Source organism: Heteronotia binoei, chromosome 21, assembly GCF_032191835.1.
Source record: "Heteronotia binoei isolate CCM8104 ecotype False Entrance Well chromosome 21, APGP_CSIRO_Hbin_v1, whole genome shotgun sequence".
Classification (NCBI taxonomy): domain Eukaryota; kingdom Metazoa; phylum Chordata; class Lepidosauria; order Squamata; family Gekkonidae; genus Heteronotia; species Heteronotia binoei.
In genome coordinates, this window is record NC_083243.1 from 98,324,213 (window position 1) to 98,348,678 (window position 24,466).

Sequence of the window (24,466 nt, forward strand, 5' to 3'; positions counted from 1 at the left end):
GAGTTCACTAACCCCAGTTTGTTCAAGAATGGTCTCTCACACTACTGCAACAAACTTCTGTTTGGCTGGAATATTCAAGCATACCTGGGGAGGTCTTGTAGCTCAGTGGTAGAGCATGTATTCACCTGTATAAGACCCCATGTTCAGTCCCAGCATTCCAAATTAGAAAGGTCTCTCATGTTGTAGGGTTGGAGAAGTTGGTGTCCTGCGACGTTCCAGAACTGTTGCCAGTCAGAAGATACTGAGATCACAGTTCAGTGATCCAACTCAAGGCAGCTTCATATATACATTTTTTTTTCTTTTAAGCAGCCACTGCAGTTTGCCCAGTTTGGTCCATCACTCTTTAAAGTCCAGTTAATCTCCACTTCAGTAGCCTTACTTCTTACTCAGAATGCTTTCAGCATTCAACAACTGATTGGCTGGATCCTTTCCAGAATCTTAGGGCCATACTCACAACACATATTTAAACCAGATTTTTTAACCTGCTTATGTACATAAATGCCATCAAGTTGCAACCAATGTATAGTGAACCTAGCAAGGAGTTTTCAAGGCAAGTGAGATATAGGTGGTTTGCCATTGCTTTCCTCTGCAGAGTCTCCTTTGGTGGTCTTCCATTCAAGTACTGACCCTGCTCAGCCTAACTTGTTTAACCTAAGAGCCACATAGAATAAATGTCAGATGTTTGAGAGCCACAAAACACGAACATCAGATGTTTGAGAGCCACGAGGAAGGCAGGCCAATTGATGGGGGGAGGGAGGGAGAGTGAAAAGAAAGCAACTTTAACTTTAAATGCATTCTCCAGGCCTCTGGCTGGTTTGGCAAAGTGATTTAAAGAGACTTTAAATGCCTTTTCCAAGCTGACCAATAGGGCAGTAAGGGCTCCCAAGAGCCACACAATATGTGTGGAAGAGCCCCATGTGGCTCCTGAGCCGCAGTTTGACCACCCCTGGGCTATATCATTCCACATCCTTCTGCGTTCAGTACATGCTACAATCTGTGCGTGGGTTGTATATCTTTTCCCCCTTCCCAAGCTAAAAAGGTTTAAAACAAGATGAGAGAACTACAGTATGGTGTATGGTAAACAGTCTTTTCATAGCGCTGGAGAAATGTTAGTTTGGTATATTGGATAGTTTAAAATACGAACTTCTAGATCCAGCACCAATATGAATTAAAGGAATGGATTTGTAACTATCCTTATAGCCAAATTGAGGCCCACTTAACATATCATTGGAGGGCATAGTTATGAGGTCCACATTATTTGAGCAAATGATATTGTGGTGAAGCAAGAAGGAGAGGTGTTTCTGGAATCATTTAATTTCACACAACTTACATGGTGCTGCATATCATAGGGAGAGACACCTACAGAGTATGGGGTTTTGGTGGAAACCAGATCAGCATGCCCAGATTGTAGAAACTGAGGGGAGATTATGTTGTTCTATGATACTATCATGGGAGTAGTCTCACCATGGCTGAAATTTATCCTACTTGCTTATAGTCATATACACTAGACTCTAATTATTGATGCTGGGGGGCATTCATTCTGCCGAAGTGACTGCACTCTAGCTGTGATGGTGGTGTTGGTACTAAGGGGCTATAGCACAGCCCATCCCTCTGTAAAAAAGTGTGTGTCACACTTCCACTAACTGTTTGGAGCAGATGTGTGGCTGCTAAGACCTGAAGTTTCTCTGGCTGCAGCTGAAAAATTTCGATTGTGCAGGATGGTCAGTTCATTTGATTGCTGCTGACTATTGTCCACTTGGCTGGATTTCAGATTTGCTTTTGAAGTTTAACACAGGTTTACATATGGGTCCCATGTCACCCTAACCTGGCATAAATGAGATCAGCTTGTATTTTCCTGGGAACTGAGAACTAAGTGGCCTTTGAGGTCATCAGTGAAAATCAGCAGCTACTGCAACTAGTCTACAGAGCACTTCAGGATTTTCTTATGCTACACAGTAACAGACATTAACATTACAGTCCTGAGCAGTGTTATACTTTTCTAGGGCCGTGGATGTCAATGGCCTCAGAAGGGTATGACTTTATTTATGATAGCACTGGAAGATACCTACTGAATCTCCCAGTGTGTACCATTTCCTCTTATATAAAACTACTTCTGGAACATTCATAATTCTAATTTGGCTATCATAAAACTAAAAACATATAATTTTGTTTTAGGGAGATGTAATTGATTCATGGATGAAATAGGGGAGTTTTGATGCTGAAGGGAAAAAATGAGGCTACTGCTAGCTTGCTGTACCTCTATTATGGCACAAGAGTGTTGCAAAGTTGCATTCCTTTGATCTATGACCAGGATCCAGGGGCTGGTGTCAGACATAAGCTTTCACATAATTTTTTGGGAGATTGTCCAAGGGTGTGCCTAATTGTAGTTAGCCTGGTTGAACTATGAAGATATTAAAAGTCTTTTTTCTTATATCCTATTATTCATGATGATCCATCTGGGTGGTGATGAATATACATTTTCAGTGAGCAAAAAATTGTATGCAACAGCAGTGCAGTCCTCTAAAACATAATTGCAAACATGGCAATGCATTAATTTCCTCCTGTGTGAGTATAACACGATTTTCATCGATGAAGGATAGAAGCTAGTGATTGTTACCAAGCATCCTAATATGTGGCACAGTCCTTGGGAGTACGACAGTGCTTCATTATCAGTGCAGCCTGTGGGTATCTGGGAGAGAGGGTCTGTGCATTGCTACAGCCCCCTTTCAAACTGAATTCAGATTAACTGTCATTATTAAAGATGTGTTTGTTTTAATTACAGACCTAGTTATTCAAACTAGTCCACTTTCACAAGGTTAGTGTAGAGCATATGCAATAGAGTTGCCCCCTTCATTTCAACTCCAAATGCTTAAACTTATTCTCTAACTAAAATGCATATGTACAATTGTTCTGTGCTTGAAATCATAGCATTGTTATGATTCAAGAGTGAAATCCATCAAGATGCATTTGCAAGAGGGTAACCAAACTTTAAAAATAAAGACCTATTAGATGACTTTGTGAGAGAAGGTAGATTAGAGCAGATTTTAGCATATGCCCTCTCTTCAGCAGCAGGGTGATCCATTTATCTTTTTCACTGTATGAACATACATTGAATTTACACCTATGTAAACAGTGGATGGAAAGTTCCAAAATTTAGAAGATTGCCAGTATGGAAGACAACCACCAGAGGGCAGGAAAGAGCTCTCTGCTAAATAACTAACTTCAGCAAGCTATAAACATGCACAAAATGCTTGGGCTGTCTAGGAGCTACTGCGCCGAGGACAGGTAAGCCCTTAACTACGTTCTTTTTCATCTCCCATGTGGCCTAAAACAATAAGAGTCTTACTTCCATCTCTCAATAAAATTCACCACCTTCACCCCCCGCCACCACCTTTGAATGGTGGTATGGATATGAGCTAAGAAAAGCTATACTGGGATTGTTGGAAAATTGGTAATTTAAGTAGGCTAAGGTGTGGTTCACAGATGTGTGTGGAATAAAGTAGCAAAATGGACTGTATCACTTCAGACTGCATTGGTATCGTCTGTCTATCTATCAATCATCTATCTATCTATCTATCTATCTATCTATCTATCTATCTATCTATCTATCTATCTATCTATCTATCTATCTATCTGAGCATTCCAAAATGAGAGCATCTATCTGCAGTGGTGCTCTACTGCATACATGAACCAGGCCCTGGAGGAGCTATGTAAAGATTTTACGTATTTTTATTTATTTAAAGCATTTCTATGCTGCCTTTCCAACCAACTCAGAGTCTCCAATACAGCAAACATGAAAACAGTGTTTGAATAAAATGTACAAACACATATACGCACACAAGCAGGGAGGAGTGCTAATAAGAGTTAGGTAACTCCAAATAAAACAAAGAAGTTTTTACCTATTGGCAAAAGATCATGATTGCAGTGATTGGTCAGGTTCATATGGGAGTCAAGCATCACTAGCATGCGGTGTGATGATCTGTGATAAGATCTCCCATTTTTCCACTGAACAGAAGGTGAACCTAGCTGTGGGTGTTCATTTATGCTGCCCATTTCCATGAGTGGTGAGAAGGTCGAGAACACTGGCACCTGATCGAATGACACAGCATTAATATTTTTGCAGTATTTGCTTTATTTACCAATTTACAAGTAGAGGACAAGAAGGCAAAGAGTTTCTCCTACAGAGTGACACATTCACTATTTTATATCAGATCCCCAGAGAGTAAGGTGATTAATTGGCAGTTGTCCCTTTGTGTTTCATTGTCTATTCCAAATGAAAGCCCGCTGTTTCTCTGCCTCTTTACCTGGGAGGGTTCATCTTGTCCCTTGGTACTAAAGACTGTCTCCTAAGAGTTAGCTCTCTCCCTTTCTCCCTTTGTCTTCCCCTACCCCCTCAGGTGAGCCATGGCAGTGTAGACCCTCAACCCAGGAGGCTGCTGAACAATTAAGACATGTCCAGATGTGTTGACTAGATTAACATCAAGTTTTATGTATTTCCTAAGTAAGAATTCATACTGATTAGCTGCTACTCTAAATATTTGAAGTGCCCAGAAATTTCCAACAGCAACAGCTGGCAGTTACTGTGCAGAACAGGGTTTCTGTATGACATGAAAAATAACTGCTGTGCTTTGTGATAGACAGTCCAAGTTATTCATAACTTGAACAGTCATAAATACAATATATGTTGTATTCATAATGCTCACTTTTTAAATCTGGTTAGTTGTTTTACATAAAAAAGCACATTTAATGGGAAGTAGAATCAGTTTTAAGAGATGATAAATATGGACATATATTTTTTCACATTTCTACCAATTCAAACTAGGCAAATTTAAACTACATTTAATATTACCTAAGTATTTTTCCCCTAAAAAAAAATCTGGTTTGGATTTTGAAAATTCATTTTAAAAAATTATCAATTTTATCCAGATTGTTCAAGAACCAATATCACTCATCTTCCCTCCCTCTATTGTTTCCTTCCATTGTAAAGGAAAAGAAAGAAAGATTGTTTGGGTAGTAACTTGTCTTTTTGGGTAGCATTCAGTGTTCCTCTATATTGACAAGGCTATATAAATAATTATTGGCCTTAATGTCTTATCTGGAGAATGAGAAGGGTGTCTGGTTACAGGTGTAACTTTGGGATTTAACTTCAGGAATGAGCTTAACTCTATGGCCACCAAACTGTGTCTGACTACTGGTCATCCAGAGTTGGGTTGTCCTGGGTTAACCTTGCTATCCTGTTTTATGAGTAACATCTGTTTCTTATCTTGTACTGCCTAATATATACATTCCTCTAGAGAAAAATACCTGATGCTCTCACCAACTTGGAGTTGGGACTGCATCTGATAAATGAAAACACTGATGGCTCGGACCAGCCTCTGGGCTTGCAAGAAAACAGCGCTGCCCTGTCCTTATATAACTCACACAGTTGAGACTCACAGCCTCTCCCCCTCCCCCTGCTTGAAGGCACACCACAGCCTGCCAACAGCAGTCCTCTCTTGGGAAAAATCACTGGGAACTTTGTGCTTTTCCAGCCCCGTCAGGAATTTTAATATGCTAAAGCCACAGGAGCTTTGAGGTTGTTGAACAGGCCCTGCATACTAAACACACCCCTAGCCAATCCAGCTCACTCACGCTGCAGTGTGTGCTGAGATGTTTTCAGCTCTGGAAATCTCCTCTCCATACTGCCTGTCAGCATCTGCTCTTGCTCTCCGATTAGGAGTGGGTGGTGTTAGGCCTTAACAAGGTGATGGGAAGCATGCTAAGCAAAGGTGAGATTTTGTGTGTGCATGAATTACATCAATAAAACAAAATGTTTGGGTGTTTTCATTTAGGCAACCCTTGCAGCAGCTCCTGCAGATCATAGACTCTGTATGAGCTTTTGTGGGTGGCAGTGGGGAAGGCTTCTGTGTAAAGAATGAGAGGAAAGTGAAAAACAGCTGGCTGAGGAGAGCCCTTCTCTGGGGGCATGCTCACAGTAGGGGTGGTGTAAACATATTTGGGTAGATTAATCTGGGATTTGCCTGGCACTTGCTGTCAGCAGTTTGTGCTCAACCTCTAAAGCCTAGCAGCCCAAGCTTATAAGCTTTCACTGCAGTTGTGGAAACAGCCATTTCTTTTTCACTGCAGCAACGAAAGCTTCCTGTTTTGCTTGTGGGACACAGATGTCTGTCTCCCATACCACTTGTTCTATATTTCATATGTTAACAGCATGAAATCTGTTCCCCCTCACTTGTTTTCTTTTTGGGGTGTGGAAACTAGTGCCAGCTGCCTGGCCACTGTGCTGCTGCACAATACATACATTTGAAAGCATGTTACGAGTACTCCTTATACATTTTGTGTGCGATGCAACCCCACTTGTTAGGGGGCAACACTGTTCTGCTCTTCCTGGTTCCTGGACCACCTAATGGAAAACTAGGATCAGGATTGTTGCAAGTATCTTCCACTTCTCTGCTATCAACACAGCTGCATAAGCTGGCAGCTGTGTGCCATGCTGGGAAGGGTATGTAAGTGTGAGAGGACATGTCGATGAGAGGGTTAGCTGGCTCATGGAAGCACTGTGTGGCACAAAGGCAAAGAAGGAAGAAATAGGAATCCAAAGGAGGAGCTGGAGGCCTGGGGTATGATAAGGCTACCAGACTGGGAACAGGCATGTGAGGGTCCTTGAAGCAAGACTGGGGTCAATATGAATAATAGAAGGACTGCCTCTTCACATGGACATGACTTGACAACTGGTGCATTGATCTTGTCCTCTATACCAGATCTTATGATCAGGGTTATTTTTATAGAAAAAGCATAGCAGGAACTTGTTTGCATATTAGGCCACACCTCCTGATGTCACCATTGTTTCACACAGGGCTTTTTTTGTAGAAAAAGCCCAGCAGGAACTCATTTGCATATTAGGTCACACTCCCTGATGTCAAGCCAGCCAGAACTGCATTCCTGCTTTTAAAAAAGCCCTGCTTATGATCTACATTGGCATGGTGTTCTCCTAGGACTAGGCTGGGAGGTAGCCTAAGTGATGAAAACATATAGCTGGCTAAGATTGCCCATACAGCGGCTTTGGAAAAACCCATTAATTGATCTCCTAGTATCACATCAGTAAGCTGAAGGCAGAAACAGAAGGCAAAGATGCACACTGTCAGGCACAAACCAATGTGTGCATGTGGAGGCATGTGTGTTGAACTCTGGTATCAACAACCTGCAGTGTGTTTTCCCCTTTAATGCTTCAAGGTGGGATGCAGGGAGAGTGGAGTGGAACTTCATGTGCTCCTGAGAGTCCAGCCTCTGAGGAGAAGTATCAGAAGCTTCTGAGGCAACTGCTGGAGGAGTATTAGAATACAGAATATGCTCTATAATACTAGATATAGTGAAAGAGGGCTTTTCAGAGTTTAATTTTGTAGGGGTTATCTTGTGATTGTATTCTTATGTTTTATTCCACAATGGGTTTTTGTGGTGGGCCTACACGACTGAAGACTCACAAATTAGAGTTTCACCTCATTTAACTCAGCAAGCAGCACAGATTGTGAACTGTAAAATGAGTTACATGGTTGTACTCTAATTCTTAACTGTATGCATAGATTTATTTTATATGATTCCATGTGCTTCTGTAATTGCCTCTAATTTTCTCTGATATAAATTCCTGAGCGTATCCTGAACACATTAGCAAAAGACACATGTACTTGCTCTTGCATGCTGGAGCAACATGGGAGAAGTGTGTTTGCAGTGGCTCACTATCTTAAGCCAGCATTGGGAGTGATATCTGATATCAATTGGTAGAGCATTTGAGCTTGTGTACTACTTAACCTATCATAAGGTAGCAAGCCTGAAAATTGCTTCAGCCTTCCATGATTTGGTGATATTATCTGAGGGGTTAATAAACTACTAAGATGAGGAACTGAATATTAAGAAGAAAGTCTTAACCCAGTGAAGGACTGTATGTCACCTTGCAATGTGTCACTGTTTAAAAACAGCAGCACTATCTGGTTTTAAGGGTGCCAATGACAGCAAAGTTCACAATGTGTATATGAAAGAGTTCAGTGTGTAACTTCAATAGTCAAGGGCAAATACATCTATTAGCTGATAAGAAATAATACATTCAGTGTAGCCATGGAAGAACCAGGTTCAAAGATATACCAGAATTACTCCACATATTACAGAGGAAAACACTAATGGACTGGATCCTGCGGTCCTGAAGGAAGGAATTTTTTAAATCAGTGGAGTGGGATTTTTCTGCTTCCCGCTTCCTACTGCAGCCCCAACTACTCTAGTGTTGCCAACCTTCAGGTAGCACATGGAGACCTTCTGGTATTACAGACAATTGATCTCCAGACAACCAAGATCAGTTTACCTGGAGAAAATAGTTGGTTTGGAAAGTCGATTCTGTGTTATTATACGTTACTGAATTTCTTTACTCCCACCCCCCTCACCTTACTGTCCCAGGCTTCATCTCCCAAATCTCTAGATACTTCCCAACCCAGAGCTGGCAACCCTAAACTTACCCCCAGAAATGCTGCTCCTGGAGGAAAGGGATTCCCAGGAAAAACCTAAGAAGAGAGAAAGCTGTCTGTTATGGGAGGGGAATATCAATGAAAATCATCCCACTTCTCTCAGTGGAAATTTTCCACTGGATCCAGTCCACTGTTTTCTGAAGGAACCATAAAACATGGAAGTGAACTCTGCATAGGAGGAGGAACAGATAGCCACTTCTTTTCTCCTCCCTCACAATCGCACAATGGACATTTTTGGGCTGTAGAGTCTGTGCCTTCAGAAACTGAAAAACGCATTGTCACAAGCAGGGGATCAGGGAAGGCCTTCTACTGGCTGCTACCACTCTAGTATGGATCAGTCTGGGAGGGCCTAGAGCACCCACCCAAACCCCTGTGTCTTCCTTCTTAACAAACACCTTCTATCCGTGATCAAAGAGACGTGAGGACCAGGCAGTATAACAACAATAAGTTTATTGTAAGTTCTCAAAAACAAACAAGTGGGTTGTAACTTTTAGTGCAATAGTGAACATGGAAAAACAGCAAAGGTGGTACAAAGCAAACAAAAAGCCCTGATGCGACTAATTACACATTCCCTTCGTCTAGTCCACTTTTTGGATGAGGGAGTCTCATAACTGCAGCCTTCTCTTCAGCTCAGCCTTTCCAGAGAGAGAAAGACAGGTTGCTTACCTGTAACTGTAGATCTTCGAGTGGTCATCTGTGCATTCACACTTATGGGATAGAGCGCCTGCGCCGATCCCTGAATCGGTACCTGAAAAGCCCGAGATTTTTCCGTGCTTGGTGCCAATGGGCATGTGCAGGCATCCCAGTACGCATGCTCACTGGCGCCAGCACGGGGATCCCACCAGTTCCTTCCTGACCACTGGAAGCTCCTACTGGAGGGAGACCGTCAGAAGTGGGGAAGGAGGGCGGGTAGTGTGAATGCACAGATGACCACTCGAAGATCTACAGTTACAGGTAAGCAACCTGTCTATCTTCTTTGTGGTCTCTGTGCTTCACACTCATGGGAGACTAGCAAGCGAGACATACCTGGAGGCGGGAAGACGGTCAACCAGAAGAAACAGCTTGCAACACCACAGTTCCCAACTGAGTCCTCTGCTGAGCATGCACGTCCAGTGCGTAGTGCTTCATGAAGGCATGCGGAGAAGACCAGGTGGCAGCCTTGCAGACATCAGTAAGGGACACGCCTCTCAGAAACGCCACCAACGTGGCCATCGCTCTTGTAGAGTGTCCACGAACAGGTCCAGGTAACAGCTTCTTTGCCAACAAATAACAGAGTTTAATCGTCTCAGTGAGCCATTTTGAGAGCCTCTGAGACGAAATCCTGGAACCTAGCTTGGGAGCAGCATACGAAACAAAAAGCTGCTTGTCCTTGCGAAAATTCTTTGAACGGTTCAAATAAAACAGCAAAGCACGCTTAACGTCCAAAGCATGCAACTTACGTTCCTCATCCGAGGAAGGGCTAGGGTAAAAAGTGGGCAACCAAACTTCTAAATTGAGGTGGAACTGAGAGACGACCCTCGGAAGAAAACTAATGTCCGGAGCCAGGGAAACCTCAGCCTCTCGAAAAACAAGATAAGGATAATCACAACGCATCGCCGTGAGCTCCCCAACGCGACGCGCTGATGTGATGGCAACCAAAAATGCAGTCTTCCATGACAGGAGCTGCAAAGAGCACGTGGTCATTGGCTCAAAGGGCGACAAGTTAGTTTGTCCAGCACTAACGTCAAGTCCCACAACTGTGGGGGCGATCTTGATGGTGGATGCAGCCTAAACAACCCCTTCAAAAACTTCTTGGACTGAGGGTGTGCGAAAACAGAGTACCCCTCCACCTGATCATGGAAGGCAGATATTGCTGCCAAATACACCTTGATGGAGGAGAAAACCAGGCCCGCATCCACTAGGGATAACAAAAAATCAAAAACTGCTGACAACCCCTCCTGGCTAGGTGAGACTGAAGGGTCAACTAAGAACTTAGTGAATCTCCACGACTTCCTGTCATAGGAAGCGAGGGTGGACAGTTTTCTGCTGTCCATAAGGACTAGACCCTGTCAGAAAACCCTACTGGTCGATGAACCATGCTGTCAGCTTCAGATGGGGCACGTTGTGATGGAATACATGCCCGCCCTGAGCTGACAGAAGGTCCGGTTCTGCCGGGAACTGGTAGAAGACCCCCCTCGACAGTTGGAGCAGGATCGAGAACTAGTTCTGGCGAGGCCACCAGGGAGTCACCAGGATGCAGCATGGTCTCTCCCTTGCTATTTTGTTGACCACTTTCGTCAACAACGGCAGACGTGGGAACATGTAGAGGAACCGGCCCTCCCAAGGAAGCAGGAGCCCATCTCCCAGAGAGGCTGGATCCGCTCCCCCTCTGGAACAGAACATGGAGCATTTCTTGTTCTCGGCCGTGGCGAAGACATCCAGCTGCGGGTACCCCCAAAGCTGGAATACAGGCTTTAGAAAATGCGACTGCAGTTCCCACTCGTGCGAGGAAGCTCCACTCCTGCTGAGGGAGTCTGCCTGAATGTTGAGGACCCCCGGAAGGTGTGCCGCCTTCACGAAGATGTCGTATTGGAGACACTCCAACCAGAGATCCATCACCAATGCGCAGAGCCGACGAGACACTGTCCCACCCTGCCTGTTGATGTAGCACAGGGCAGTGGTATTGTCCGTAAGTAGCGCTACAGTCTTCTCCACCACTAAGGGGCAGAAAGAGCATAGGGCAAAGTGAACCGCCAGCAGTTCTAGATAGTTTATATGGAACTGAGTCAGTTTTAATGGCCACTGCCCCCCCACACACACAGGCCTTCCATGTGGGCCCCCCAACCCCACAAGGAAGCATCTGTGGTGATAGTCACAGTAGAAGGTGGGAGATGGAAGGGAGCTCCCTGGCAGATGTTGTTCTCTGACCCCCACCACTGTAGCGTCTGGAGAGTCCTGGATGGGATGATGAACCTCTTTTGAGGTGAGTCTCTGAGTGGGCAAAACTGGCGAAGAAACCACAACTGTAGGCCTCTCATCCTTAGTTTCGCGAAAAGTAGCACACTTGTTGTCGCTGCCATCAGCCCCAGCATCCGTTGAAGCTGCTGTGCTGTGCCCCACTTTCGCCTCTGTAGCAGTCGTACCAGACCGACAATGTTTTTTGCTCTCTGCGAAGGCAGGTATGCACGATGCTGGTTCGTATCCAGCAAAGCCCCTATGAACTGCACTGTCCTTGACGGAGTAAGGTGAGATTTCTCCAAATTGACCTGCAACCCCAAGGTGTCGAGAAGACGTAGAGTGATGGCAATGTGTGTTGACAAACTTTCCCTCGACTTCGCCACAAGGAGCCAGTCGTCGATGTATGGAAAAATGACAACTCCCTGGAGACGGAGATGGGCAGCCACAACGCTCATCATCTTCGTAAACACCCGAGGTGCAGTGGACAGGCTGAACAGAAGGGCTTTGAAATGGAAGTGTTGGGAACCCACTGCAAACCGGAGGAAACGCCTGAACGCCGGATGGATGCTGTCATGGAAGTAGGCATCCTTGAGGTCCAGGGTCGCCATCCAGTCCCCTTGATTGATGAGGGGCAGGATTGTTTGCAGCGTGGACATTCTGAACTTCTGGTACAGAATAAATTTGTTCAGATTCCGAAGATCCATAATTGGTCTTAAGCCCCCGTCCCTCTTGGGGACAAGGAAGTAGCGAGAGTAAAAACCTCCCGTCCTGGCCTCCATTGGAACTCTCTCTATAGCTTGTTTCTGTAGGAGGTTGTTCACCTCCGCCAGCAGAGGTGGGGAAGGGGGAGTGGTGATCACCACGGATTGGTTCGGAATCTGAGCAAACTCTATTTTGTAACCCTCTTGTATGATGGACAAAGCCCACCTGTCTGTAGAGATCAACTCCCAGGCAGGCAGGAAAGGGCAGAGGCAGATAGATATTGAGCCAGTAGGGGCGATGATGCGTGCCACGGGAAAGTCAAAGGCCCTGCTTCTGAGGGTGAGCACCCTTGGATTTTCCAGTGGCCTGAGAGCCATAGCGGTTCCTGTTGTTGCCTGAGCACGATGGTCTGTCAGGCTGGGTGGAGCGAGGTCACCATTGCTGTTCGGGCGAGAACTTTTGGTAAGGCTTCTTGGCCCATGGTTTGTGCCACTGCTTCACCTTGGGAGCCCAGGAGGTGGCCTGCACGCTCAAGTTCCTGGAGGTCTTCAGGCTCTTGTCTATTTCCTGCAGTGCACTGTCTGTGGTAGTGCTAAAAAGGCCATCCCCCTCAAAGGGCAAGTCCTCAACAAAAGCCCTAGTGTCCTGCTGCAGGGCTGTTAACCGTAGCCAGGAGTGCCGATGAATGCACACAGCGGACATGATGGCCTTTGCCGACACGTTCACCATGTGCTTTGCTGCAGCCAATTGTTGCTTGGCCACAGCAAAGCCTTCTTTCTGCAGCTTCCTAGCAGCAGCCTTTTTGTCCTCGCTCAGGGAAGAAAGGAGAGGGGTGAGTTGTTCCCATATGGAGTATTGGTATCTAGCCATGCAAGCCGCATAGTTAGATACCTTTACTCCTAGGGCCCCTGCGGAGTAGACCTTTCTTCCAATATTGTCCAGTTTTTTCCCTCCTTGTCAAGTGGGGATGAGTGGACTTTTTGTGCCTTGGAGGAAGACGAGACGACCACTGAGTTCGGTTTCGGATGGGTGAAAAGGAACTCAGCCCCCGTCTCCTGGACCCTGTACATGTGGTCCAGCCTTCTGGATGACACCGGAGTCGAAGATGGTTTCTTCCAGGGTTCCTTGACTGCCTGCAGAATCACTTTGGTGACGGGCAAAGCGATTGCTGTGGATGTGACCCTTTGCATAATGTCAAAGACATTATCATCCACGACAGGTTGTGGTTACGTCACAGGCAGGGAGAGGGAGGTTGCCATCCTCTTCACCAGGTCGCCATAGGACTTCAGATCCTCTGATGGCGAAATAGGAAGATCTTCGGCCGTTTGGGAACCTGGCGAAGGCTCCAAAGCACCTTCCTGGGCGTCGGTACCGCTTTCTGAGTCCGATGATGAAGAAGAAGATGATATTGGATTTATATCCTGCGCTCCACTCCGAAGAGTCTCAGAGCGGCTCACAATCTCCTTTACCTTCCTCCCCCACAACAGACACCCTGTGAGGTGGGTGGGGCTGGAGAGGGCTCTCACAGCAGCTGCCCTTTCAAGGACAACCTCTGCCAGAGCTATGGCTGACCCAAGGCCATGCTAGCAGGTGCAAGTGGAGGAGTGGGGAATCAAACCCGGTTCTCCCAGATAAGAGTCCGCACACTTAACCACTACACCAAACTGGCTCTCCCAGTGTAAGGAGTGCTCAGAGAGGATCTGTGTCAATTCCCGAATCGGCGAGCGGATTGACGTCGATGGTCGCTGATGAGTCTCAGCCGCTGGGGTGGTGCACCTTTCCGGAGGGATCGATGCCGATGGCCTTTAGGAATGGTGCGACAGCCTTGACATGCAGGATGCCTCTGACTGTTGATCCCACTCCGCAAACTCCCTCGGTGGATACCACTGGTAAGGAGGGTAGGGATACGGATAGGTGGGCGGCCACTGATGCTGCTCCCACGATGGTAGCGGTGGGAAATGGCGTGGTGCCATGGAGGGCTCTAGCTCCCGTCTGCCTCTGGGCTCCATCGGGGTAGACGGGTCCATCGGCGCCGAAGCCTCCACTTCTGAGATCGAACCGCTCCCACTGCGACGCCGTGACCTGGATGACGAGGATCGCTGGGTGAGGTTGATCTCCTGCTCACACATCGAGAGACAGGGATGTTGAGTATTGCCTCTCGATGCCTATGGGCTGTGGCACGGGGACTCCAGGATCTTCCTCGGCGGAGCAGAGGTCATCAGTGCCGAAATGTCGCGAGAAGGCGATGGAGTGCAGGGCCTCTTCTGCTTCTCCTTGGACTTGGCCTTCTTCGGAGCAGATGCTCGGGTCCCTGAGTCATCCCGACGCTTCTTGGCGGGTGTGTCCACTGATCCCTCATGGGATCTTTTTTTGGAGGAGCCTCGCTCGATCGGCATTTTGGTCACGATCGGGGTCACATTGGCTGATGTGACCGTCGGGGCTGGGGTGTCTGCCATGGTTGATGCCAATGGGCCCGATTTCTGAGGGCAGAGTGCCGACTCAGTTAAAGCCGCCGAAAGCCACGCTGCCCGGTTCTTCCGCGTTTGCTTGGAGAAGCGGAGATAGTGTGGGCAGGACTCCACACGGTGCGCTTCACCCAAGCAGAGAAGACACAGAGAATGGCCGTCTGGGGGAAGGCAATCTTCTTCTCAGAAGAGCGGAAGCGTTTGAAAAACCCCCAACGTTTTTCCATAGATGGCAATCACCAAAAACCCCACTCAGAGTCCTCTGAGGGGAAAAAAACTTTTTTGGGAAAACAAACGGGGGGAAAGGCCCTGAAGGGCAGTCCAACAAACACACACACAAACTTTTTTTTTTCTAACTATCTAACTAACTATCTATCTACTCTAAGAAAACAACAAACGGGCTATATACAACAAATAAAGGCAAAAACCGATATCTCACCGACCGGGCTGAGCCCATCTCGGAGGAGCAGCACGGCGAGCGGAGAAGAGGCTGCGGGGCGGTTCGCCACGCTCCCCGGCGCCGTTTCCGCCCCTCCCTCTAGCTCCACCCCAGTGTCTCCTGGCTCCATCCCCAAAGTCTCCTGGCTCCACCCCCAAAGTCCCCAGCTATTTCTGGGGTTCGATTTGGCAACCCTAAATGTTCCAATATGGAAATGAATGACAAAAAAAAATTCATTGAGACGTGTCATGATCCAAGGCCTAGTGAGGCCTACAGGTTCCAGGGAAGCCTGCGTAGGAGCAGCTACAAGGCCTACATTTTCCAGGATCCCTTCTGTCCCTCTGATTGGGTGGGCAGAAGTTTTGGAAACAAAACTTGCCCAGAGGGATGGGACCTGGGAGGAAAGCATAAAATGACCAAGCTACAGATAGGGTGTGTTCTCTCTGGAAAGGCTGAGCTGGAAGCAAGTTGCAGCTGGAGAAGGATCCCTCATCCATGGACGGTGAGTTGGTTTGAAATTAGAAGAAGGGAACATCTGATTAGTCACGTCAGGGCTTTTATTTCTCCTATACCAACCTTTACAGTTTCCATATTCACTGTTGCACTAAAATTTTTTACCAATCACTTATTGTTTTGAGCACTTATAATAAACCTGTTGTTACATTTCCTGCATCCTCCTGTCTTTTCAGTCACAGATAGGAGTTTGCTAAGAAGGAAGACAGGGGTTGGGCTGGTGCTCTGAACCCTCTCAGACAGACCCTTCCTGAGTCGTGGCAGACAGTAGCAGGCCCTTCCTGGTCCCCTGCTGTGTGGCAGGAGGCCACAAATATATCCGGCCTTACGTCAGCAGCAATTACATATAGTAGAAATAATAATATTGGCAATATATACCTCCCAGTTTAGGTCTTAAAAGTACAAGTAAAATCCCCTTATCAGGTCCTACTGCACTTCCCTGCATAACCTTCTCCTTGTAGTTTGGCACCCACCTGGAGGCTGGCAATGCTTAGGTTTGCTAGGTCTGTGTTGGAAAATACCTTGAGACTTTGAAGGTGGATCTGGGAGAGGGCAGGGTTTGGTACAATGCCACAGAGTCCACTCTTCAATGCAGCCATTTCTCCAGGGGTAGGCAAAACACAAATACACTGTGTAACTAGATTTCAATAAATGCAATATTTAACCACTATTCTCTAAAGCAGAGTTTCCCATTGGCAGGGGTGAGACCTGGGCCCCGGGCCCTGAACCTCTGGCCACCGGGCAGACTAACAAGCGCCCGGGCTCCCCCCCCCCACGTTGGGTGTTTAAATGCGAGGAAAGGCAAATCACCCACCTTTGCAGCCTCCACGCGAGGTGGGAAAATGGCAAAGGCCGTTCCCGGGCTCCCTCTCACAGTTAAACAACCGCCACGTGTTAAAATAGGCGGGAGGGTGGAGGAGATCGCCTGCCTTTCCTGTCTCCCTGCCAGGCAGGGAGATGGCAAAGGGAGCTCCAAGCTCTCCCCCACTTTTAAACATTCCAACGGCGTGTTTAAAAGAGGGGGGAAGGAGATCGCCTGCCTTTCCCGTCTTCCCGACAGGCAGGGAGATGGCAAAGGAAGCTTCGGGCTTCCCCCCCTCTTTTAAACACCCCAACAGGATGTTTAAAGGGGGGGGGGAGGAGATCGCCTGCCTTTGCTGCAATGCAGGGAGATGGCAAAGGGAGTTCTGGGCTTCCCCCCCTCTTTTAAACACCCCAACAGTATGTTTAAAGGGGGGGAGGAGATCACCTGCCTTTGCTGTCTCCCTGCCAGGCAGGGAGATGGCAAAGGGAGCTCCGGGCTCCCCCCCGCTGGGGTGTTTAAAAGAGGGGGGGGAGATCGCCTGCCTTTCCTGTTTCCCCAATAGGCAGGGAGATGTCAAAGGGAGCTCCGGGCTCCCCCCCTTTTAAACACCCCAACGGGATGTTTAAAAGGGGGGGGGAGATCGCCTGCCTTTGCTGTCTCCCCGCCAGGCAGGGAGATAGCAAAGGGAATTCCAAGCTCCCCCCCCACCTTTTAAACACCCCCGGCAAGGTGTTTAAATTGGGTGTGTGTGGCAGATCATCTGCCTTTGCAGTATCTCCATAGGTGGGGAGATATCATTTCTTGTCTCCCGGCTCCACCCCCCAAAGTCTCCTGGCTCCATCCCCAAATTTTACTGGGCCAGGAAGGAGAAGTATAAAAATAACCGGGCCAGGGAGGGGGAAAGTTTGGGAACCCCTGCTCTAAAGTCCTCTTTATTTTGTGCATAAGCACTCAAATTAGGGTTGCCAAGTCCCCCCTGTCCTCCAGAATAATTCAATGGATAGACCACAACTCAGCAGACTAAAATTCAATCCCAACATGGCATAGTTATACAATACAGGCACTAAAGTGTAACATAAAGTCTATAAGGGTGATTCTGCACAGTCACTTACCCCAGGCAAAGTAATTCAGAGTTCAGGAAGAATTCCCCACATGCCGATCTGGGTTTAGATTTCTACTCAGGTTTTATAATCAGGAATGCAGGTTTTTTGAACACCTTTTTCCAGATTTCCCTTTTTTAATTCAGCTGTCAAACTGCAGCTTTGTGAGCAGAATTCTTGCATTCAGAGCTATTTTTCCCGCCCCTGTTTTGGTGATCACGCCCTCCATCTCTTTTCTTCTCATGTGCACGTTGTGACGTGGTGAGAACCCCAGATGCGACCACACAGTTTTTTCTTCTCCCAGGCACTGAGCGGGCACCATTGGTGCGACTCAGCCCTTAAAGGGCACTGGGGCTGTGTTGCCATGGGGTGACTGGCTCCCGCGGCCTTCCTTCCACCCATCCAACACACACACATACAACACCCTAGCCTTCCTTGACAGTGTTGGCCTTGGGAAGCCCTTGAAGGGCAACGGAGTTGTGCTGCTGTGAGGCGACTGGCTCCTGTGACCTTCCCTCCACCCCTCCAACACACATGCATGCACACACAAACACCCCAGCCTTCCTTGACAACACTGGCCCCAGAAAGCCCTTGAAGGGCACTGGAGCTGCGCTGCCATGGGGGGATTGGCTCCCGTGGCCTTCCCTCCACCCCTCTAACACACACACACAAACACCCCTGCTTCCCTTAAAGGAGGCTGAGTTGGTTTGAAAGGGCACTGGGGCTGTGTTGCTGTGGGGCGACTGGTTCCTGTGGCCTTACCTCCACCCCTCCAACACACAGAGCGCTGGCCCCAGGAAGCCCTTGTAATCAAAAGAGGAAGGCTCGCCGCCCCCCCCCCCAAGAGCACATCAACACACTTTCTGGAGCTGGGCACTGTGAAATAAGAAAGATCTACTCGCCCTCCTTTTTCCATTGGTGTTATATTAAAATGAGAGGCATCTGGAAACGTGAGGTGCCCAATTTTTGCTTCCAGATCAGCCCACTCTTTTCTTCCTTTATTCAGTGAGGTTTGTTTCTCATACATTTATTTAAAATCTTATTTTAAAATGTAGTAATACTCCCAAAGAGTGAGGTGAAGTTAGCATCTGCGTTGCAGGAGGGAAGCCAGACGTAGGGACAGGAAGAGGAGAAATAAGAAAGCTGATAGTCGCTGCCGCCACCGGTCTGTTGCTCAAGTGCAGTTCCAGGCATCATGTCTGTTGGCGAATTAGCTCTAGAGGAAAGCATCCGGAGAAACCAGCAGCTTGGCTACCTCCTTCCCTCTCCCGCTCTTCAGCCATGAAATTGGGACAAGATTGCTACAAGTGCTCTCTGATGTCCATTTGCTGCCATGCCTCAGTCCTGCAGTTGTGAGTAGGAACAAAGATGGCGATGCTCAAACTTTACTGAAAACAAAGCATTTCAAGCACTGGCAGTAATACAAGCAGCCAATCAGCATGCTGGTTTAAAGCAAGCATATAAAACAATGCAGCCTGTAAGGTTGCTGCCAATTGGTCATGTGCCCTGAAAAAAAAGGGAGGTGGAGTTTCAGTGATGAAACATTGTGGGTGGAAAAGTGCCTGGGAATGCTCCAGGATAATGTTAATGCAGAAAATGATCCCGCAGATGTACTGGGGGGGGGGGGGCTATTGTGCAGAAATAAATCTGAGCCAGGGGAAACAGACTCGCAGAAACACCGAGGCAAGCAAGTAGTGCAGATTCACCCTAAGAGTCCATGCCTGTCATATTAATATGCTCCATGCAAAGTGAGTGTGTGGTTCACAGGGTTCGTTTTGTAGAAAAATAGGTGGTGGAGTTCATCCAGGGATTGTTATGCAGCTGCACCTACTATTCAGTGGACAAGGAGGTGGAACTCTCAGGTTCAGGAACTGCGCTCCTGTGAGCTCCCACTGAATCCAAGGCCTGGTGGTTCACAAGCAATGGAGAGATTCAAGTTATTTCCCATCTCACCTACAAAGCATGAGAAGTACTCGTATATTTATGTTTATGTGCCACTGCATGTACATATCCCATTGTGCCTCTTCTCAGTACTTTTCTGGCCATTTAACCTATCCCTTTTAGTCCTCTGCTCCTATAGACTAGATGACTCTTAAACTGTCATGTGACTCTGTAGATAAAGAGGCATTGGATGCTTGAGTTTCAGGTCTAAACTGTGGGCAAACCTAATCCGTTTCCTTTTCCTAACTATAAAGCATGGTTACATTTTAGACGAGGCGGTGCCTAGATTAAAGGGAAAAAATGATCACATCCCAAATTAAGACAAGCAGCAAATTTCTGAGGATTATCTAAAATGAAGAAGGCATTAGAAGGCTGAAGTTGGTTCCTTATTCTCAGTCCTTATTTATTCCTTATTCATGACATCCATTAATTCAACCAAAAATACTGAGGAGACTTTGAAAGCTCTGAACCCCAAAATAAGGCATGGACTACCATGTATCATACACCCCTCACATTTGGGGGACTCTTCACTTCCATAGGACATGCATTCTTTCCCAGTCCAAATCACTGTTCTTGTGCCAGCAGCTCCAAATGTGGTGCCCCCAGGACAATCACACAGGCAGACACTGGGGCTAGCCTGTACCACAAAATAATCTTTGGATCATCCCGAATGACACATCCCCATGCTCGAGAGACTGTCCTTCATAACTAAAACATATCTAAAACAAAATAACAAGCAACCAATAATATTCAATCCTGCTGGGTCCAAGACCTCTTTGATTCCAACTGACAACATCAGACAAAGTTGAAAACATTCTCTCCTTTTCTCACTGATATGACTAAATGCAATGGAGGAGACCAGAGTTCCTCCACGTCTCTACTCACTGCATGGAAGAAGCTCCAGCAGGTGTAGTTTGTCATGCAGGAGACAGAAAAGATGCACTTCCTGATATCACCTCTGCTACACATCTATGTAGATATAGAGAGCAAGCAACTCTAAGCAGCTCTACTTGGAAGCAATTAGCATTTTATTCAATGGGGCTTTGGGGGAAGTGCTTGTAGGACTGTAGTCACAGTATCCTTTGTCCTCCTTTTCATCTGATAGTGGTATTTCTTTTTAAAAGAATGTGCTAGTGCAGGGGACCTTTCCTTTCCTTCCTGACTTACCAGTTGAAGACCAATGGGCTAGATCATATTTTAGGTCTGTGCTTCCATTTAGTTTTTATTCTCACTATTTTTATTTAGTTTATTTAGTTTCATATGTTTGTATTTACTAATTTAGTTATATAGTTTTTCTACTCAGTATAGATGGTTTTATTTTTTAATTGCTGTACACTGTTTATTTTTTAAATTGCTGTACACTGAGAGCCAGTTTGGTGTAGTGGTTAAGTGCACAGACTCTTATCTGGGAGAACCAGGTTTGATTCCCCACTCCTCCACTTGCAGCTGTTGGAATGGCCTTGGGTCAGCTATACCCCTCACAAAGCTGTCCTTGAGAGTTCTTTCAGCCCCACCTACCTCACAGGTGTTTGTTATGGGGGAGGAAGGTAAAGGAGATTGTGAGCCACTCTGAGATTCAGAGTGAAGGGTGGGGCAGAAATCCAATATCTTCTTCTTCGTGAAAAGTTTGCTGCTGAAAAGTGGTCTAAAAAGATTGTAAATGCCAGTATATAAATGAAGTGCTAGGGCAGTTTTCTTTCCCACTCTTATGATGAGTTTTTCAGCTGTACCATGAAGCAGAAATAATGCAAACAGGGGACATTATGCAGTAAGTTTCCCATGTCAATACCAACTCTGGCAAGGAGTTGTGAAGTAGATGGCAAGATGGTCCCCACATAAAAGGTACATGCTCCTTTAGTGATTATGGTCCTACTGGGAGGTGAGAAATTTGCCTTGGGATGCTGGTCCTCGTGAAAATAATGCCCAGAGAGCCTCTGACCTGCAATCAAGAAAACAGTTGCAATTAAAAGGTGGCAAGTGCTAGAGGGCAACTGGATTTGGAAAAAGCCCTGTTGACTTGGCAGAGCCAGTGGAATTTCTACAAGCTACTCATAAAAGAGTACCTCAGATGTCAGGAACATCTTGCCCCCGAGTGAAATTATTTTCACTTGGAGTTGTACAACTTCATACCAAAGTCTGTGAGAACTGCGCCCATATGCAGAAGGTTGTTAGCAGTAGGTATCATATACTCATGGGGACAAAATAGAAGTAGGAAACAGCAGTTGCACAGTTCCCTGTTAATTTTTCTTGAGTGCCCTTTCAAAGGGCAAGAGCATCAATTGCTGCAGTGCGCAGCCATCTTGCTAGAGGCACTTCACAAGGTGTGCCCTCCCCCAGCTTGGAAGATGGAAACCCATTTTAAGTGGGAATGGCTGTGAAAGGTCAGCAGAAAAATGAGTTTGGTGGCCTCTCCTCTAGGCTTGCAGAAAAATGAGTGCTGCCTTATAAATCATCTGTGCCATCAAGAGAGGGATGGAGCTGGCAACTATACAAAAGAGTGAAGAGGAAGAAGCTGCCCCCCCTCACACAATACCCTCCCCTCATCCTTTCAGGTACTTTGGAGCAGTGTTATTTGCAGCAGCTCAATAGATGTTTGATCCAAGCAAGCCCCACAACAGCAGTTGTGCATACTGTTTGTGTCTATACCTTGCCAGTCCATGCAGTAGATACTTACAGGCAAGCGCAGGTCATATACAAAGCAGTCAGGAGTACAAAACCAACATTTGACAGGGACTGTCTCTTTCACTTCTAGCTTTAGGCTAAACAAATGTCCATCCAGGATCAGAGTAAGTTCCTACATGCGCAAACCTTTAATGCAGATAAAATGGAATAGCCTCTCCAATGCGCCACACAGACAATAGTGCCAGCATTCAGTGCATCAGTACTTGGAAAGCCATGTGATGGTCTTACAAATGTGGTCAGGAGGAGAAAAGAAATGAGTTCCATGAAGAGCAGGTGCCAGGGGGGTGGGGATAGGTTGGGTCCCTCATTGTTCAGTGGCTTCCAAAATCCAGTAGAAGATGGACAACAGCATTTGCTGTTCAGCTGTAAAGGCCACAGCATGACTATCCTTTCCAGTAATCAAGCACATTAAAATCACAGCCCCTGGCAGTTGACTTCTTATGTACCTTGAAAAGAGCCTGCTATGAAGTAAATAAATGACTTGATTGGCCCATTATTATTTACTCAGGCAAATTAGTCCTTTAGCAGGCACTTTTCTGTAGACATTATTCTGTAATAGGGCTGTTAGAAAACTTTTATTGACTGGATTGGTATGCTTTATGCAGCAGCAGAGAAATGCTAAAGAGCTACTAGTAACATCACACCCCTGCAACTCATTTTCAAGTACACTGAACCTTTATGAATGCTGTTTGTAACCACAACAACAATGTGTTATGTGCCAGAAAGGGGCCCAGACCATGCACAAAAGAATCTAAAATTCTGCAACCCATCAAGCTCCTTTTTAACTCTGCAGAGCTTCCAAGAACTTGGTTTTTAAAGAATTTGGAATTTGTTACAAAGATCACTCAGAGAAGGGAACCAAGGTGGGGGGAAGGCAGAGGATGGGAGAATAAGTAGTCTGTGCTGGCAGTGGGCCATAGGATAAGAGATATATGGGAAACATAGCAAGAGGATAAAAAGTAGGAGCTTATTATGGAATGATCTACAATGAAGTGCAAGAGCAACTAGGAAACACCATCCTCAGTCAGAGCTGAGGGGCACAGTTCTTGAAAACGGCCACAGATTTTTGAGGGTCTCCTCTAAAATGAGGTAAAAGTGGTCATTGCTTCAGAATGAAGGGACAGATGATTTGGGCAGCATTGGTGCTCACCCTAAACTTGTCCTTGTTTGTCCTTTTTCGCATCATGTAGCCTAATCTGATAGGCTGCTGTTCAGAATGTGTGCCCTGATTGGATGAGAGTACTGGAGGAAAACAGAGAGAAAATGATGCTGCACCATCAGCAGCAAGAGGAAATGATACCTGCAACAGTGCTGAAAAATATCAGTAAGAGCAGTTTTTATGAACATTTTGGCTCTACAAGAGCAATGCATTCATGTCAGGAAGCGAAATGGAAGAATATTCTGTGCAGGCCAAACAGCAATTGACTACAATATCATGAAGAAATCTTTTCTTTTATTTTCTTTTTGTAAATATGGTGACTTCAACTATTAAAAACTATTTAAAAAGACTTTATATGGTAGACAGATCTGAACAAGTGTCACAGGTACTTATCCCTGCATACACTGTGGCTTGGTTCCTAAGGCTGTTTTCAGTTGCAGGGGATTCCTTTGGCTCTAGGAGCTCCCACAAACACCAGTCTTTTGATGAATTGAAAAGCACCTAGGGTGCGGTCACACTTACATTAAATCCATCACTAACACATCTTTAAAGCGTCTTTAACGCGTCTCTCAAATAATCCGTTGCAGCCAGTTCCCCGATCAGACAGCGTGGAGTTCCCATGTTGATCCCGTCGCTGCTCGATCACAGCGCCCTGCCAGAACTATTTTCAGATGGCAGCAATCCGCATTAGCGCAGGCGCAGTGCTGGGCGCTAACAGCTTTTTTGGATTCGTTTGAGCGCATGCGCGTTTGTGTTTGCGCTGGCCTATTTTCAAATAGTGGCAATCCGTTCATGGGGAAGACTGTTGTTTGAACGCTAAAGGTGACATTGGTGTGTACGTGAGCCTTCTACTAAGTTCAGAACCGATCGCCTGGATAGCTCCTTGGTGGCGCAGTCTCTTCCGTTCCACGGCTGGCCCCCGCGACGATGGCAAGACGCTCGTTGTGCTAGCAGGCACTCTGCATGCACCGGTGTAGAGTGCCTGCCAGCACTCGTGGCTGCTTGCACACATAAGTCCGTTATATTCCTGGATAGTTTTGCCTGCAATCTCTGGCCAGACGTGTGCGAGCTCAGTTCTCCAGGCGCCCTGGCAACCATTCATTTTTTTTAAGCGCAAGTCTGGTTGCGTTACTACGTAACAACATAACAACGTAACAATGAGGCTCCCTTTCTTTTCGTGGGCAAACCGCATCACGTGTGCCGCTTCTGCTTATGG